The 11,369-nt window shown below is 36.2% G+C and overlaps 1 non-coding gene across 1 annotated transcript; it reads right to left on the bottom strand.

Moving 5' to 3' along the window:
• Nucleotides 1–2,981: 2,981 nt before the first annotated feature.
• LOC136228292 (small nucleolar RNA R71) lies at nucleotides 2,982–3,088 on the bottom strand. The gene has a single exon (XR_010688620.1). It is a non-coding gene; the product is annotated as a small nucleolar RNA R71 (small nucleolar RNA).
• Between the last annotated feature and the right edge of the window lie 8,281 nt (nucleotides 3,089–11,369).

Below are 11,369 nucleotides of genomic sequence, written 5' to 3'. Positions count from 1 at the left end.
CCCTCCAACTTTGACCCACGTGTTCAGCTTTCACAATGAAGTCAATGTAGCGACTAGAGTAGCCACAAATGTCGAGATTTATCTCATTCTTCCATAATAAGAGCAACAAACTACCTGATCTCCCTTTTGTTGTAACATCGAACACATTGTAGCTTATGAATCTTCTTTGGATTAAGTCAATAACTTTTTTCCCTAGTTTAATTTCCACCATAAAGACTAAGGTCGTGCAGTGTCGACTCACCATATAAGCCAAAGTTTGGAGTGTTCGAGGGGTTCTCATCCCCTGAACATTACATCTAAGGATTTTCATGGCTCTTAGCGGGGCTAGGTTCCAGCCACCTTATCCTTCGGGTTCTGATCATCAATGCCTTCACACTGCTTCTTTGGCAAAAACTCCTCAGCTCAATTTCCTTGGTTGTACTATTTTTCTTCTTGGATCCCCTTGAATTAAACTGATGAATTACTCCACTAGTATTGCAATTGTAATACAATGTTTTGCCTTTTATAAACATAATTTAAAATACAATAATACCATTGAATTTGAGTGGTAGTGTTCCAACCACACTTAAATTCTTTTTTACATTTGAAATAAAACAGAAAAATGATCAAGGTGGAGTCATTAACCGGCTACGACTTGTCATATATATTCGGGTCATACGAAATTCCCCCCCCCCAATTGAATTTTATTTAGAAGATGAACCTTATAAAGATCATATTGGTGCGGAAGCGAGAGCGGTACCAAATCGAGGCAAACTCTGAACTCGGAACTCAGGGTCCGCGCTTTCTGTTAAGCCCAAAATATACCTAAAATATTATCAATAATTACATCAATATTGCTACGAATTTATGCTATTTATAACTATTTAGAAAGCTTTTACTTTCGAATATGTTTCTTTCGTGCAAGGTACATAAATATTTGGTAAAATCCAAATAGGAGTAAAAAGAGCTCGAAAATAGAAGAAAAGCCCTACAAAAGGAGTCGAAGACGACGAAAATTAATAACGCCAAGTCGAGGACACGAATGAGAGCGAAAAAATGAAAAATGCTCTGTGCCGCGACCGCGGCTTCCCCTATTCACGGTCGCGACACGCGTCCTTCAGCCATTTTACCCTTCGTCCGAAGTACAATTGATGCTCCCCCATTCTCGGTAGTGAATTTGATAATTCTCGATATGAGCAGGAGATTTAGAAGCCTAGTTACACACTTTCATTTTCGACGGAACGCGATCGTTCGGGTGGATAAAGACATTCCTTCACAACGGACACGATCCTTCACAACGGACACGACACTTCGATCAAGACTCTTCAACATCTATAAATAAAGAGTTGATGGAGAGTTGAAGATAATAATGATATAAGGTGATATGTGTAGAAGAAAGAAAAAGTGTAGAATTTATGTAGAAATTCTGAATCAAGTGATTCAGAAGTTAGATTTCGATTCAGTTCAAAAGCAATATGATGTACACACGTTGTTTACAAATTAATAACAAATTCAGTAGCGTTTAGACATTGTTCCAGTTTAGTTTTCATTTTGGTAGTAGACCGACCCAGTCTCTATTATGAAGATTCAGCGAGAAGATTGAGTAGAGGATTCGCCCCTGAGCCTAACAAACTCGAACGAAACCCAAGGAAAGGATTGACAACCCGTTCACTTGCACGCCGTCGAAGAATTCAATGCTCCATGTTCTCTGTAAACTTGTATCAATTTATATTTCATCTAATAAAGTCCGTTCTATTCGATAGATTTTTATGCAGCACTTTGGTAAATGAGCCGAAGTGGATTGATGCTGGTGTTTTCATTAAAACGTATTTAATCCAAAATCTTTACAAGGAAACTTTGTTGAACACTTAGACAAATTATTATCTCGGTAGAGTTTTAATTTGGTTAAGGGCAATTATCCCGGATAAGGGTTTTGTCGCGTTCAAAGCCAATTAATTAGAGGTTCCGTCATTTATTTCATCTTTATAATTCGTACAAAGTTTAAAGTTGTTTCTTTGCTTAATGCAAACAAATATACATGTTTACTTTTCTAAAGTACTAAAACGTTCTTGTGTTGCAAATTCATTTTTAATCAGATATTTTCTAACATCTTCATATTCTAATCTAATTCTCATTCTAGCTATTTCAAAACCAAAACCGATTAAACGATTTTTCCATATCATAAACCTAAAAGTAAATTTAACCGATTGTAAATAAGTTTTGTTAAAAAAGCGTTCCCTGTGGGATCGATATCTTTTATTACTACAAGCGTATACCGTGCACTTGCGGAAATCGCTCAACAAGTTTTTGGCGCCGTTGCCGGGGATACGCCAAAATTTTTGAAAAAATTTTAGATTTTTCGTGTTTTATTATGAATCTAGGTTTATTCATACTTATTCAAACTTTTATATTTTTAATTATTTTCAATTACTAACATATTTATTTTTCAAATTCTGTTTTGTAGGTAGTTTCGGTTCGTGCGAAATTTCAAGTTCATGCGCAGTTCTCGAAGTTCGTGCACGTCACCAGATCCTATTGACCCAGAAATTGAAAGAACCCTTAAAAAGAACAAGAAAGAAAAGAAAAAGAAAAACCAAACCCCAATAAAAACTAAAATTACCGAGCCAGAAGTTATGGCCACACTTATGGATTACGCTAGGCCAGGAGTGGCCGGTGTAACAAACAGTATAGTTAGACCCCAAATCAATGCAAATCAATTTGAAATTAAGCCTGCGTTGCTTAATATGTTGCAAAATAATGTAACGTTTTACGGGTTACCTAACGAAAATCCTAACACCCATTTGACAAATTTCTTAGAAATTTGTGACACTTTTAAAATTACAAATGTGACTGCGGAAGCGATCAATCTTCGCCTTTTTCCTTTTACTTTGAAGGATCGAGCCAAAGAATGGTTAACTTCTATGCCAGCCGCATCAATTGAGACTTGGGAGCAATTAGCCCAAGCATTTTTATCAAAATTTTTCCCTTTAGCAAAAACCGCAAGAGTCATTAAAGAGTTAACATCTTTTTCTCAAAATGATAATGAAACTCTTTATGAGGCTTGGGAACATTTTAAAGAACTTCAACGTTTATGCACACACCACCAATTGCCCGCTGAACTTTTAATGCAAACATTTTATAATGGACTAAATCCTACAACTAGAGGTTCATTGGATGCTATGTCTGGAGGGTTATTCATGAAGAAGACATCTGCCCAAGCGAGAGAACTTTTGGAGGAAATGGCAATCAACAGCAGTATGTGGCCCGCGGAACGTGGACACGTACCAGTAGCGAAACCATCATCCTCAACAACATCATCAGTTAAAGGTATAGTGAATCTTGATCCAGTAGCGATGTTGCAAGCCCAATTTTCTGCATTGTCGCACAAAATTGATAGGTTTATGGCACCGTGTGATCCTAATGGTCAACCAATCCAAACGGATGTGGATTACGAAGGTATGAGTGAAATTGAACAGGTAAACTTTGTCCAAGGGCAAAACCAAACTATTAACCCTTATTCCAATACATATAATCCTGGATGGAGAAATCATCCTAACTTTAACTAGAGAGATAATAACAATAATAATGTTAATGCTAATCAAAATCGTACTACTAATTATCAAAATCAATCAAGAGATACGATTAGCACCTTATCTTCTAAAATCGACAAATTCATTGATGCGATGAGCGGAAAAATAAGTAATCACGACGATGGTTTTAAACGGATCGAGAATAAATTCGATCAGCTTATTAAAAACCAATCATCTAGCATCCATAATTTGGAGATTCAAATTGGACAACTCGCTAAATCAATTCCATCCCGCAAAGAGGGAAGTCTTCCAAGCCATACGGAAGAAAATCCGAAAGAGCATGTTAAGGCTATCACTCTTCGTTCAGGGAAAAACTACTTAGGCCCGGAAATGCCCGGAAATTCGACTTTACCTGGAACTGATTTACCAAAACCCAAAGAAGATACATTAAAACAAAAAGATGCACCGATTGAGTCTAGTACAAAAACTTTTGTACCCAAACCACCTTTTCTACACAAAGTCCGCAACAAGGACTATGATAAACAACTTTTAACATTTTTAGACAAACTTAAGAATTTGCATATTAATTTGACGTTTATGGATGCAATTACGCAAATTCCCAACTATGGAAAATTCCTCAAAGATTTAATTTCAAAGAAAATCAGTTGGGAAGGGATTTCATCCATTTCACTAACTGAAGATTGCAGTTCGATTGTGTCAAACAATTTGCCCACAAAACTCAAAAATCCCGGATGTTTTACCATTCCGTGTAAATTGGGAGATATAGAATTCCCAAGTTGTCTTTGTGATTTAGGAGCAAGCATTAACTTGATGCCATTATCTATTTTTAATAAGTTAGGCTTAGAAGAAGACATCAAACGTACCAATATGGTTTTGCAATTAGCGGATCAAACCACTAAAAGACCATACGGTATAATTGAGGATGTTTTAGTTAAAGTTGACAAATTTATTTTTCCTACCGATTTCGTTATTTTAGATTTTGCTTATGATGTAAATTGTCCGCTAATCTTTGGTAGACCGTTCATGAACACGGGACGTGCTCTAGTTGATGTGTCGGAAGGGAAAGTAGTTTTACGAATAGGAGATGATAAGATTGAGTTTGATATGAATCAAGCGATGAAATATCCTATGGAGGATTTCGCTTGTATGAAACTTGATTTAATTGAAAAATGTGTAAATGACATTGTTCAAAAAGAAGAAATAATAGAACCTATAATGAGTGAGGAACTAGAAGATAAGGACCCAGAACCTTTGATTCGAGAAGATGGACCAGTTCCGCCTTCAATTGTAGTTCCACCTAAATTAGAACTTAAGGAATTACCAGGTCATTTGAGGTACGCTTTCTTAGGTGAAGGCGATTCTCTACCTATAATTATCTCTAACAAGTTGAAACAAGTTCAAGAAGAAAAATTGAAAGAAGTTTTTAGAAGTAGGATAAGAAGTATGGGTTGGCAAATTTCTGACTTAAAAGGTATTAATCCAAGTATTGTAATGCATAGAATTCACTTAGAAGAAGATAAGCCACCTAAAGCGGATAGGCAAAGACGCCTAAATCCGAACATGAAAGAAGTAGTAAAAAATGAGATTACTAAACTTTTGGACATTGGAATCATCTACCCTATCTCGGATAGTGAATGGGTTAGTCCAATCCATTGTGTACCTAAAAAGGGAGGCATAACAGTTGTAAGGAATGAAGAAGGAGAATTAATACCCACACGAACCACCACTGGTTGGAGGGTTTGTATAGATTATAGAAATTTAAATAAAGCAACTAGGAAAGATCATTTTCCTCTTCCTTTCATTGATCAAATGATCGAAAGGATAGCTGGTCATGCTTTCTACTGTTTTCTTGATGGTTACTCCGGATTCTTTCAAATATACATTTACCCGGATGACCAAGATAAAACAACCTTCACATGTCCTTACGGAACATTTGCATATAGGAGAATGCCCTTTGGTCTATGTAACGCACCTGCAACATTTCAACGTTGTATGACTGTGATTTTTAATGATTTCATTGAAGATATCATGGAAGTTTTTATGGACGATTTTTCAGTTTATGGAGATTCTTTTGATTCGTGCCTAGAAAACTTGGATAAAGTTTTGTCTAGGTGTGAAGAAACAAATTTGGTATTAAATTGGGGAAAATGTCATTTCATGGTTGACGAAGGAATTGTTTTAGGTCACAAAATATCTGAAAAAGGATTAGAAGTAGATAGAGCAAAAACCTCAGTAATAGAAAAATTACCCCCTCCAACTACTGTTAGTGGAGTAAGATCATTCTTAGGACATGCTGGTTTTTACAGAAGATTTATTAAAAAAAATTTGTAATTTCCAAACACTTACTAATTTACTCATGAAAGATTCAACCTTTGATTTTAATGAAGAATGCGTTAAAAGCTTTCGAAACATTGAAAACTGCTTTAGTCAGTGCACCTATTATTGATAAACCTGATTGGGATTTACCCTTTGAAATTATGTGTGATGCAAGTGACTTAGCTGTCGGATGTGTTTTAGGTCAAAGGAAGGATAGAAAACTTCATGTCATTTATTATGCAAATCACACACTGTCTGGTGCACAATTAAACTACACCACAACAGAAAAATAAATGTTAGCCGTAGTTTTTGCATGTGACAAGTTTAGGTCATATTTATTAGGTTCAAAAGTTATTATTTATACCGATCATGCAGCATTAAGATATTTGTTTGCTAAAAATGATGCAAAACCACGTCTAATTAGATGGGTTTTATTATTGCAAGAATTTGATATAGAAATTAAAGACAAAAAGGGAGTTGAAAACCTTGTCGCCGATCATCTATCGAGACTTGAAGATGAAAACGGTCCTATAGGTGAAACTATCGGTATACGAGATGATTTCCCTGATGAACATCTCTATCAAATGAGAAGTTTCATATCACCTTGGTATGCAGATATTGCTAATTATCTCGCAGCCAATATTGTTCCGGAAGGATTAAATTCCCACCAAAGGAAGGAATTTTTCTTCGATATTAAACAATACTTTTGGGAAGATCCTTTTCTGTTCAAAACTTGTGGTGACGGGATAATTAGGAGATGCGTTGGTGAAAATGAATTTGAATCCATAATGTCAACATAATGGAGTTAACAAGACAGCAACTAGAATATTTGAAAGTGGTTTCTTTTGGCCTACGATGTTTAAGGATGTCTGTTCATTTATTACTCGTTGTGATAAGTGCCAAAGAACAGGAAATCTAGGAAGGAAAGATGAGATGCCCCTCACAACCGTATTAGAAGTTGAAGTCTTCGATATGTGGGGGATAGATTTCATGGGACCTTTTCCCCCTTCCAATGGTAAAACTTACATATTAGTTGTCGTTGATTATGTTTCAAAGTGGGTTGAAGCAATCGCAACCCCGACGAGTGATTCTAAAGTTGTCGTTAATTTTCTTGACGATATATTCTGTAGATTTGGTTGTCCAAGAGTTATAGTTAGTGATGGTGGTACTCATTTATAAACAAGAGTTTTGAAACGCTTATGAAAAAATATGGAGTACGCCACCGCGTATCAACGCCGTACCATCCTCAGTCAAATGGTCAGGCGGAGATATCAAACAGAGAACTCAAATGGATTCTCGAGAAAATGGTTTCATCCTCTAGAAAAGATTGGTCTTCTAAACTCAATAATGTGTTATGGGCATACCGTACTGCATTTAAAACGCCAATAGGAATGACTCCGTACCGTTTGGTGTATGATAAGGCATGTCATTTGCCAGTCGAATTAGAACATAAAGCCTATTGGGCTATTAGAGAACTTAACTTTGACTTACATCAAGCAGGTAAGAAACGTTTGCTCAATTTAAATGAGTTAGATAAGTTACGTCATCTATCTTACGAAAATGCAAAGATTTATAAAGAAAAAATGAAAAAATGGCACGATGCCAAAATTAAAGTTAAACACTTTAATGTTGGGGATAAAGTGCTGTTATTTAATTCACGACTTCGTTTATTTCCAGGAAAACTTAAGTCCAGATGGTTAGGACCATATTTAGTCATCAAAACATTCGATTACGGTTCTTTAGAACTGGAAGGTCCTACCGGAGTTCGATTCAAAGTTAATGGTAATCGATGTAAAATCTATTACGAAAATATTTCCCAACTAGGAATTGAGTTCGTAACAAGATTATCTGACGTATGAATTACTCAGTTTATTTTACACAGTTTATTTTGTTTTATTGTTTTTATGATTTTGTTTATTTTATTTTATTTTATTTTTATTATTATTTTATTTTATTTTCAAAATGCCATTTTTATTAGATAAACTTTATGTTATGATTTAAATACATAAAATATTTAGATTTCATGATTTTAGATTTGATTTTTAGGAAATTAAGATGAATTTAAAGTTTCAGGCAATTCTCTGCCGAGAATTTAGAATTCCCTGCCGAGAATCCCTTCATTTAAGAATGTCACAAACAGGTTCGAATTTCTCTGTTCATACCGAGAATTTTTAAATTCTCTACCGTGAATCAGGAGGTGGCTTTGATGCCTGATTTTCGCATGAAAATCAGCGTGTCGCGACCGCGGCTTTGCCATTCGCGGTCGCGACACGCGTGTTTCCTGCACTATCAGGCCTGAAACACTCTCACCCTTTCGACGAACCTCTTGGCAATTGAAACATTAAGTTTCTTCATTCCAGAAAGGTACAAATTATACCTTTTCATAATTAAAACAATACCTCTTTTCATCTTAAACTCTTATAAATTAATCTTAGATGATTCAAGTTCTGTTACAATTTTTTTTCATCTTTGTCAGAACTCTGATTTTTCTTCACAAATACCGTTCTTTGCTAAAGTAACACTAACTTTTGCACTATGCCTACCAAATACAAATCACCTAGGCACAATGCTGCCTCAATCAACAAACGCCCAGACTTATCCAAGCGATATGGGGCGCCTTTCCCTATCTTCAACCACGATGAAGGTAGACGTTATTGGAATCACCGTTACAAATTCTTCACCGGAATGTTGTATATGGATGAATTTCTTAATAGCCAATTAGGCATTACTGATGACATGAGCCGCTATATGGAGCGCCTATGGTGGACAAAATTCGCCCAAATGCGATTTCCAATAATAGGCGACTGGATACTCGAATTCTTCTGTACCGTTCATTTTACTAATAAACGCCGAGTACGTCTCAGTTTTCGTCGAGAAGGCGAAATCTTCACTTTCGGCTATCCCGAGTTGCATGCTTGGTTTGGTTTTCCCCCAAGGGATACAATCAAACGTCATCCTGGACGAGACATGACATTCTCGGACATTTGGAGAATGCTCACTGGATTCTGGCGATTCAATTCAAAACTCGCCTATAATCACTCTTTTTGCTCCAACTCCATGCTGTATTTACACAAATTCATGTGTCACAGTTTATTCGGGCGCACATTCAGTAGTGTGGTCCGTGACACTGATTTGTATGTTCTTGGAGATATATTCCAGGGCAATGCAGTGGATTCTTCCAAAATTCTGATGGAAGGTCTTGTCGCCGCTTCTCGATCCAAAGATAAGAAGATTGGGTTCGACAATATAATCTGTGGAATAATTCTCGGTTCAAAGGGTACTATTGATGTTCCCTGGAGTGATGATGAATTCTTCCCGATAATTGACTATGAATTTCTCGAGCACGAAGGACTTGTGAAACGTGTCTTTTGAGCAGGGCCTCAATTTTTGTCTACACCGGAACGTGAAACTTTCGTGCAGTTTCAAATTGATCGTATTAAGGCCAGAAATATCCCGTTAGATAGGGATGAATATGTAGAATAGTTTCTGTTTTTCATTGTTATTTTTGTATATATTTTGTTTTGTTTTAATTATTGGTTTGTTTTCATTATTTTGTACATATATTTAATAAAAATCTTATTTAGTTCAATTCTTAATTTTATTAGAATTGTCCATTTGATCCATTTTCTATACTTAGCATATTCTCATATGGATCTCTCATTATTCTTACTCAAACTCAGATAAAAAGGATTCACCTGAACTAAATATGTTTTTTCTATTTTTCCACACATTTATCCACGTTTAATTTTATTTTGTAACTCAATTTATTTTCAATAAATTAAGTTTACATTTAATCAATTCAATTCATGTATTAAATATGTATTAACATGCCCTTATTATGCATTTAATGTGGTTCTCTTAACTTATATGCATAAATGCACATTTAAGTTTCATTAATTCTTCATAATAAATTTATTTTAATTCAATTTATTAAGGTTAAACCTTTGGTTTTCCTTGCAATTAATGTCATTTATTTTAGTTTTAAGTACAGGAACACTTAATATTAAGTTCAGGAACCATTCCACAACAAAAAAATGCAAAAACCAAGTCAAAAGGCACCAAAATTGGCCATCTTACCCAATTCTCTACCGAGAATTAAGAAATTCTCGGTATGAGCAGCAACTTTGGCAAGATTTCAGGGCGAAATTTGCCTGAAATTCGCGTGCCGCGGTCGCGACACGCGTGATTTCTGCCCTATTGATTCCGATTTTGCCAATATTTTTGCCTATTCCTATTTCTATTCTACCTATACATTCACCTAATCACCCTATATAAACCTACCTCTTACACAAACCTCACATCACCTCTATTTTTACCCAATCCCTTACTCTAAACCCTTCCCCAAAAATCTACTTTTCCTCTTCCCAATTTATTCATTCCAATTTCTATCCTATTTCCTATTTTCAATCACTTCCATTTCACAACCCCCAACCTCATCTTCAAGCTTTGGTCTTTCTCTCCACTTCTTCTTCTTCTTCTTCTTTTTCTCAAACCCTAAGCCCCTAAACACCATCACCATGGTTAGGACTAAGCGTGTTGGTAACAAGCCCGCTGTTACGGAAGCTAATCGCCTTCGGGTTCAATGCGGAGCTTATTTTGACATTTATTCGGAGGAAGAAGTCGTTCGTTTCAAACATTTTTCACAAGCCGACCGCCAATTTGTAGATATGCACTTCTTAGACTTCCATTCGGTAAGAACATTGAATTTCTCTACTCCAATTGATGCCTTTATTGAAGCTTTGGGTTGGCAAGAGTTCGTTAATATGCGTTTCCCGCGTATTAATGAATATGTGGTAGAATTTTTGGTCACTTTGTCCATGAACAAGAAGAAAACTTCAATTTCTTTTAGGAGTAATGGTATACCTTATACCATTGACTATGAAGCAATGGGAAATATGTTTGGTTTCCCTACTTCTGATTTTTATGATAAGCCTAAGGATTTTGATAATGATGCTGTTTGGCGAACTCTCTCGGATCAAGATTATTTTAATTCAAAAAACACTTCAAGCAAGTTGATTAAGGACAATTGTGTGTTCTTCTTTCATATGTATTTGAGTTTCTCCTTGTTTGGTCGTGTTGAGAGCTCAAAGGTTCAAGTTCGGGATTTGTATGTTTTGGATAGTTTGCTTAAAGGTTTGAGGATTAATTGCATTGGTATTATGTTTGACAATTTATTCCGTGCTTCGAGGGCTACTACCATTCAAATCCCTCTTTGTAATTCTATCACCGGACTTGTGTTGGGAGCACGGAGTGAATTGGCCGACTATGACATGTCCACCTACCATGGGTACGTTCCGCTTTTGGACATCTCGGCTCTTGAGCGAGCTCATTTATTGCTTCCACAAGGACCTCCCGTCTTTATTTCCTATGCTACCCGTATCGCCCATCTTCGTGGCACTATTGGTGGTGGCGCTTCAAGTTCTCAATTTGTAGGTACCGAAGGCGGCGGAGATGCGAAATGAGAGGAAGATGAACCACCGGCTCAAGCACAACCCCAAGCACCTTAAGCGGAGGATAATCCGG

This window comes from Euphorbia lathyris, chromosome 4, assembly GCF_963576675.1.
Source record: "Euphorbia lathyris chromosome 4, ddEupLath1.1, whole genome shotgun sequence".
Classification (NCBI taxonomy): domain Eukaryota; kingdom Viridiplantae; phylum Streptophyta; class Magnoliopsida; order Malpighiales; family Euphorbiaceae; genus Euphorbia; species Euphorbia lathyris.
The sequence above is the reverse complement of the archived record's forward strand: the minus strand, read 5'-3'. Positions and strand labels throughout refer to the sequence as shown.